General features: G+C 43.2%; 1 protein-coding gene across 3 annotated transcripts in view; it reads right to left on the bottom strand.

Moving 5' to 3' along the window:
* AFF4 (ALF transcription elongation factor 4) overlaps window positions 1-2,707 on the bottom strand; it is a 75,133-nt gene extending 72,426 nt beyond the window's left edge. For all 3 annotated transcript variants that reach the window (XM_074960502.1, XM_074960503.1, XM_074960501.1), the window contains exon 1: window positions 2,552-2,707. The gene's annotated coding sequence lies outside the window, so the exon portion shown is untranslated. The remainder of the gene's footprint in view (window positions 1-2,551) is intronic.
* Between the last annotated feature and the right edge of the window lie 5,184 nt (window positions 2,708-7,891).

The raw sequence follows: 7,891 nt of genomic DNA on the forward strand, positions 1-7,891 counted from the left end.
TCTGGTTCCGTGGATTTTTTTTTTTAAATAAAATTTCTGTTCCATATTTGTCAGACAGTTTACAAAATGCTGTTTAAGTCATTTACCACAGTCTGAGGATATACATTTAGAAGCAGAAATATCTGGATCTTGAAAGTAACTGTGCCAAGACAAATATAAAATACTAATAGTGTACCTTTAAAAAAAAATTGTCTGAAGTTCTACTAACTATTGATCTAAGATCACTGTGACCGGAAAAGAATTCAAGGAAAATACAGTACTCAAAAAATTGCACTTTATTTTGTACATCTAACAGCACTCTGTAGTCAGTTACACTGTTTCCCCTTTACAGTCAGATTCCCTGTTGCAATCTTTTAAGATATAGAACAAAGTGACTAAACTAAACTGGCAAAAGGATTGAGGGACACTAACAGCATCTGAAATGCTACTTTTAATTCTAGATTGGACATTGACTATCCTTTTAAGACTGGTCGTAACTATTCAAAATAAGCAGTAACAAAGAATTTGCACTTCTATGTTAAATGTTACAGGCATGTTGCACAGTGACCAGAAAAGGAATCCTAATATTAAAAAGTGTTGATATATTTAAAGCCTAATAGGGTAATAAAATGCATCAATAGCAAGAACGAAAGTCAAATGAAGCAGTATTATTATACAAGTCATTCCACAGATCCCAGTTAAAATAATATGCTGAAAGTTGGCCACCCACAAAAATAATAGTATACTGTTAGACACCAGCAGGGTTCAATATATAGCACCCATGGCAGCATCATGACTTTAAAAAAAAAATGTTTCTCACTGGAGAAAAGTCTATAAGGTGACAAATCAGGCAGTTAACTCCATCAATTCACTTGACTACGCCCTATTTCACAATAACTCCTCTGGGCTGGCACTCCATTACTGTTCAGAAACATTAGAGGGAGAAAACTGGAGAACTCATCCATAGTGGGGAGGAGTTCAACTACTAGAGGAGAAAATATAAATTAAAAAACAGAACTGGAAATTTGGACAAACCTATTTCACTTCAAAGACTAACATGCTGAATAAGGGCCTGATCGGCTCCTACTGAGGTAAACAGGAGGTTTAACTGACATGATGGAAGCAACACAATGCACATCATCATGTGAATGTTTCAGTCAGATATTTTCATAATAAACCAAGAGACTGAAAGATACAGTAGTTAACAAAGGAGGTGAGCCTAGGAAATTTAAAGGTCCCATACTTCTTGCGTCTAACACCTAACTAACCAATAGATCTTAAGAACACACAGTGTATTCAGTTATTTTGGACTGGATATGAAGCACTGCTACTTTATTACCCTTAAATTTAGTATATTGGCTCAAAACTGTATGTTAAAATTAGTCATCTTTTCATTCCTATAAATGAACGAATATAGGAACTGAAAATGTAACCATTTGTGTTAGTTATTAAAACATTTTGTTAACAGAAAAGGAATAATACTGCCCTGACTTAAAGGCATATTGTTTAAGTTGTTGTACCCTGTTTACCCAAAGGGCAATTCAATTATCACCAAGTGGCTTTGAACAACAAACATCACCTACTGGTTCAGAAGGAAGATTTGACTGTGGCTCAGCAATAAGCCAGAAACTCTGACTTCCTCCTACCCCACCCATTACCACACACACAAAAACTGCTTAACATGAACGAAACCACAGACTAGGCCTCCCCACCACTCCTCTGCCTGATCCATCCCTAGAACTGCTCTCAGTGCCTAAAACACACAGCAAAGTGCAAGGAACAAAGCACTGACGTCAATTACTGGAGGATTAAATCTAACAGCTAGGAGAGGAAGAGGAGGCGGCCTCATTAGCAAAACCACCACCAAGAAAAACCTAACAACCTATAACCACATTTACCAAGAGCCATGCAAGTTTTATTTTCTCGAAAAGAGGGAATGCCAGCACATCTCAGTAGAGATTATGTGTATGGATACACATCCACCCACCCGTGAGTGTTTGGGGGGGGGGGATTGCTCATCTCCATGTATTAATCTAGGGATAGAGGCTGATGCCTCTTTTAGCAGGTCACATCTGACATGAAAGAAGCCATCCAGAGCTGCAGGGGACGGAGAGTGGGGAAGGCAGGGAGTGGGTGGAAGTTTACAAAGAGACCAAGAGGAGGCGCCGAGGCACGGTCCAGGAGGGAGAGGTTACTAATACTGAAGGGGCAGCAGAAAGAGTTTCAAGCCCGGGGGGAGAGAGAAGATAGTTGGAAAAGGCGGGGGCGGGGAAAAGGATAAAGAATAAGCGAGGACAGATACGGGGAGCTGGATCTTTCCCGCCCCCGAGACGCCATGGCCCCTCAGGGAATTCCGGGGCACTCTTACCCAGCCCATGCTCGGGGCCGGAGGGGAGGCAGATGTCCCCCCTCCCTGCGCCCAAGCCCGGGTACCTCCCGAGGAAGGAGGAAGAGGACACAGCCCACCACCAGGGAACGGCCCTTGTCCAGACGAACACCCGGGAGCCTCCACCTCCAGCCCCAGGGAGCGAGACCGAGCCGGAGCGGCCCCGCACCGCCCCCCTCCCCTTACCTCCGTTCGCTGCTCCGCTAGGCCCGGACCATTTCCCGGCTGCCGCCACCGGCCCGTCGGGCGGGAGACGAGGAGGCCCAAAGGGGACTGAGGAGCCGCCACTGAGTCAGCGACAGCCAGGGGGAGAAGGGGAGCCAGGCCCCGGGGGACGGGAGCGGGGAGGGCAGGGCCCGGAGCCGGGCACAAAGACCAGGCCCAAGGAGCGGGCTCGGGCCCCGGGGGGAGGGAAGGCAGGACCCAGAGGGGCGGGGGAGCTCCGGGAGCGGGTCACAGGCGGTGGGGGGCGGGGGCGGCGGCGGCGGCTCCCCGGGGATCCCGCCACTCCATTGCGGGCTGGGCTGGGCGTGCGGCTGGGTGCCGGTGCGGCCCGGCAGGGTCGGGTCCCGCTGGCTGGCTCCTCAGAACAGTGACTCCGGCCCAGCTCCTCCCGCAGCCGGGCATTCGGATTACCCAGCAGACATCGCGCTCGCACAGCCCCCGCCGCCGGCCACGTGACCCCCAGGCACGGCCTGGGGAACCCGGCACGTGACCCGGGCGAAGGCAACAGAGACAAGCCCCGCCTCCTCAGGGGAAGGCGCCGGATCCCGCCACGTGATAGGGGCAGAGCGAAGGGGAGGAGCTTAGGCTCCCCCTGCCGGAGAAGAGGTGCCTGCTTGACGTGCTGCAGCCCTCAGGTGCAGTTACCAGCATTCAGCACCTAAACATTTGAGGCTGTCCAGGTAGGGTGACCAGATGTCCCGATTTTATTGGGACAGTCCCACTTTTTGGAGCTTTTTCTTACATAAGCACCTGTTGGCTCCCACCCTCTGTCCCGATTTTTCACACTTGCTATCTGGTCACCTTATGTCCAGGCTTGGCTGCTGCCCATCCAGAACACTTAGTGCCCCTCTCCATCAGATGCCAGGCGATGCAGAATGGCAGAACGCACTGCCCCGCACCCTGAACTCTACTCCTGGCACTGGTAAGAGCCACCACTGGTTGCCTCTATATTTCAGCCAGGGCTGCCCTGCTGTAAGCACTAAATAAACTGGTCATTTTATGGGGTGTATCCCCCACAATTGCATCCTCTCCGTCAACTATATGTTCTGTACTGACTAATGCAGGGGTCAGACGGCAGGTGATGTTCCAGAGGGGAATCGTTAGGGTTGGTAACAGCTGGCAGTGGTTTGTGCAGAGTGGATGAAGTGATCAAGGACAGGACAGATACTGTACATAGCTGCCATTCATACATACCACCCTAAATGCAACTCCTGCTTTCATTAGGACAGTCTGACAGTTTTTCCTACTCTACCTATGTGCTGCAACATCACAGAACTATATAGCCTCTGTAAGCATATGGTGTTACATCAGTCAGGGAAGGTTGGGGCATCACTCAATGGGACACAGTTAAGGTTAAGGGCAGGGCCGATGCATACATCTCTCTATATTTAGTGGATTTTAGTGGTTTAAGGATAAGTGAACTTGATATTATAGAAGAGGAGGAAGCAGTGCTAGTCAACCTTGACTCTACTTTAGTGAAGTTTTTGGGCAGTGAATAGATGGCAATGTTAAACTGAAAAGTTAACAGGACATTAGGAATTTGTCAACATCTGTGAGATGTATTTCCTGGTCTGATGCCTGAGATTAGACTTGAGATACACATGTGGCTGAAAGATAACTTGTGACAAGTATATCAGCTGTTCCTTTCTTTGGTTTCTTCCTTTGATCTTTATGCAATAATTAATTCCCAAAACTGTAGTTAATAGTTTGAAGGAAGGACTCCCCCCATTATTTGTCAAAAGTTTACATATAGTTTTAGACTCCTTTTCCATACTTACATATGAACAAATTTAACTTCAAAATAAGATTAACAGATCTCAAAATGCTTTAACTAAAAGTCACTAGAGGACCAGCTCATTATCTACTTATGTTATCCGAGACAAGAGAAGTAGGAACCTTGACAGTGTTTTCTAGGAAGATGCATTTGAGATTAACCCCCCAAAATACTGTCTTTTCACGTTTCCAACATTTGTACAGATTATCATGCTACTAAAGGAGTACTGAATTCTGTCTGAGGTAATAAAAGGATGACAGCATGTCAGTGAAATATGGTGTCAGGTAGCAGATGGTTGTGTATTTGTGTTCATCCTTCAGACTATATATTCACCTTGTTCTAACTAGTATTGTTTCACCAGGTGGTGAAAAGTGCTGATTTACAACCCTCAAGCATGAAGTCCTCTAGCTACAAAACATGCACAACACAGGCAATGACAGCACAACCTCTCTCACACACACTCTACCCACCTGGAGGAAACCTGTAGTACCACTGAAAGTATCATATATAGAGGTGAGAAGGTAGGTCATTGTCCCTGTTGCATTCAAGTTTTGGCTTCTCCAATGAGACTTTCTAGTCTTGATGTGGACCAGTTGTCAACTAGGTTCTGTGGGTCAAGAACTGGGTGAAGCAGTCATTTAACACATCAGTGAAAACATGGATCCAAAACTCCCATCCCCTTCACCATCCTCACCATTCATACTCAGTTTCCATACCCACATGTGCAGGAGTAATTCAGGTCTGCCAACCCAGGATGAATTTCATCTAGGAGGCATATGGCACAAGAGAAAAGTCATTAAGATAGCCTCTGCTCTGAACTTCTTTCCATTTAAAATCTCAAATATAATATTAAACTTATTTTTGGCATATGTTCACAGGGTGTTGCTTATAGCATTATTACTATACTTGCCAGTTCAGACATTGAGTGAATTCATGGCAGCAGCATAATCTAGGTACACAAATCACTTTAGCATCTGAGCATCTGTCCCTTTGAAAGACTGTAAGCATCAGATTTAAAGAGAGGCTTTTTTTCTTCATTTAGTAATTCCGTCCTTGTAATCCTGACCCATCTACAACTGCTTTCTGATTTTATACAGCTGTGTACTACTCAGATGAGGTCCTACTGTTTAAATATTTATACTTAGAATGTTACATTGTAGAACGCACAGAAAAGGATGGACCTTCTTCTTATTGGGACCGTTAATCACACTATGTTTGTAAACCATGTTAAGATCCTCTCATGAAAGGCACTAGAAAAAGCCAATCAATCATCATCAATGCATGAATTACCAGTGCTGATTTGAGTATTTGCTGTAAAAATGCTGCTCTTGGACTACCATATTCCTTTGTGTAATCTGTTTTAAAGGTGTTTTTCTGTATTTCTTTTTTTCCCCCCAATTCAGCTAATGAAATGTTTTGTTCCTGTAACATTTTATTTCATGCATATTAAAACAAATCCATCTAGAATTTCACACAATTGTTGCTACTCTGGACGTCAGGGCGACTCAGAATTTTATGGCACCAGGAGAGATAGAATTCATTTCTCCTGCTGCAAAAGCACAGGCCCCCTATTCCTTGAGCTAAAGGACAAACACGGTTGGGAGGTAGGCACACAGCTGTGCACGTCTGATTCCACCCAACAGGGAACAAAAGTGCAGATACATACTAGCCAGCTAATTACAGTACTTTAAAACAGCAGTCTTTATTTAGACATTAGGTGGTTAGGTCTACACCCCCTGCACAGAAGGTAACTGTGGCCTGCAGGAGCTTCTGCACTAGTCTGGCATAAACAAAACAGCTAACTTATAATTAAAAGGAGCACATTAGCCACAGTGGTTACTGCAATGTGAAGGCTCTGAAGCATCTTTACTACTGCTCAGTATCCCAGGGGAGGATTCAATCTCTGTTCCAGTTCATAAAAATCCCCCCCTCACAACCCAACAATTATGGTTGTCTGTATGTATCCTGAATTTTCTTTTCTTCCTTCGCATTCATGGTAAGGTTGGTTATATGGCTACAAGGGTTTTTTTAAACAGACATACATAGCATTTGTACTTAGGCTCAACATTTACACTTTGTGTGGATTTACCAGTAGTGTGTCCTCCTAATACAGATTGCAAGAAGAGGCTCTTTCAGAGTCCTCTTCCTTACTGCATAAGGTCTTACATTTTAAACAGTCACTAGTCCTGCTTTTTGTTTGTTTATTTTTAAACTATATTGAAGCAGAGTTCCGGGCCTTTGACTTCATGTCAGTGAGATTAAGACCTCCGCCAATGAGTATGATCCGATATTTATTTCTTCATTTAAAAATAAATAAAGCAACAGGTGCCCCTCCAATGTTCCAGTGGTAGCAGTCCAGCGCAATAGTATTTTTCAGTAAATGTTATCTTAAGCTCCAGAATCTAACTTTTTATTTAAAATTAAATTATGTCTCTATCCTGTACTGTTGCAAAGACCCCTCAAATTGTGAGCAGAGTGTAAAAAGATAAGAACATCTGCTCAAGTCTACTGCCAGCCTGACACAATAACTCTGAGACATGTGAACTGCATTTCAACAGGGTATTGAATCTGAGGCTTTATTATAATTTAAATATCAACATTATTCAAAAATACTATCAAGGAGGAAACAATATCCTAATTGCCTGAAAATTTTGTAACAGCTATAGTTAAATGTAATCTTGCAGGTTCCTATAACTTAAAAGTGCTTGCAAAAAAAGAAATCTGTTTTTGCAGTTTATTTACTTTGTGCATTTAACAGCACTTTGTGTATACACAGTTTCTTCTTTGATGAAAATACCATTATAAACATCAACAGAGGAGCGGAAAAAAAAAAGCCGGAAGCATTTTTAAATTTGCAGTCCTTGATTTTTTTTTTTTTTTTTTTTTAAGTTTCCACTTTGACAGAATACCCCTTTTAAATCCTTCGTTTTTCAAAACATCAAGTTGATTATTTTACTGTTGATCAAACCATACAAAAAAGTTGAGGGTAAATTAACTTATGAAGATCTGCACAAGCAGCTTTCAGTGGCATCTCAAGTGAGAGAACAGGGCTTGGGAGAATATCTTTTTTGTATAAACTCAATTTGACCCATTGAGAGTAGGATGTTCAGTATCATTTCTTTTTAAAGTGAACTTCTTAAATTAGAAAAAAGAAAAGGAGACTAAGGTGCCACAAGTGCTCCTTTTCTTTTTGCAGATACAGACTAACATGGCTGCTACTCTGAAACCTTCTTAAATTAGAGAAATTCCTATTTATTAGTGAAAATCCTATCTACAAATCCATCTCACATTCAGCCCTCTTACGTGCTCTCAGGGCATCAAAAACCTAAGTCCAGCTCTCACAAATGTTTGATTTAATAAAACTCCAAACTAGAAAATCAAGTTGCCTGTGCCTTTTGTTTTTCCATCCGTCAGCAATGTTTCCCCTTGAAATATGACACTTCTCCTGAGGCCATTCTTCCACTAGACTGCATCAATTGCTTCAGTTCAATTAGCAATGGCAGTTTTACTTGTAATGGGGAGGCATT

Source organism: Natator depressus, chromosome 8 (assembly GCF_965152275.1).
Source record: "Natator depressus isolate rNatDep1 chromosome 8, rNatDep2.hap1, whole genome shotgun sequence".
Taxonomy (NCBI): domain Eukaryota; kingdom Metazoa; phylum Chordata; order Testudines; family Cheloniidae; genus Natator; species Natator depressus.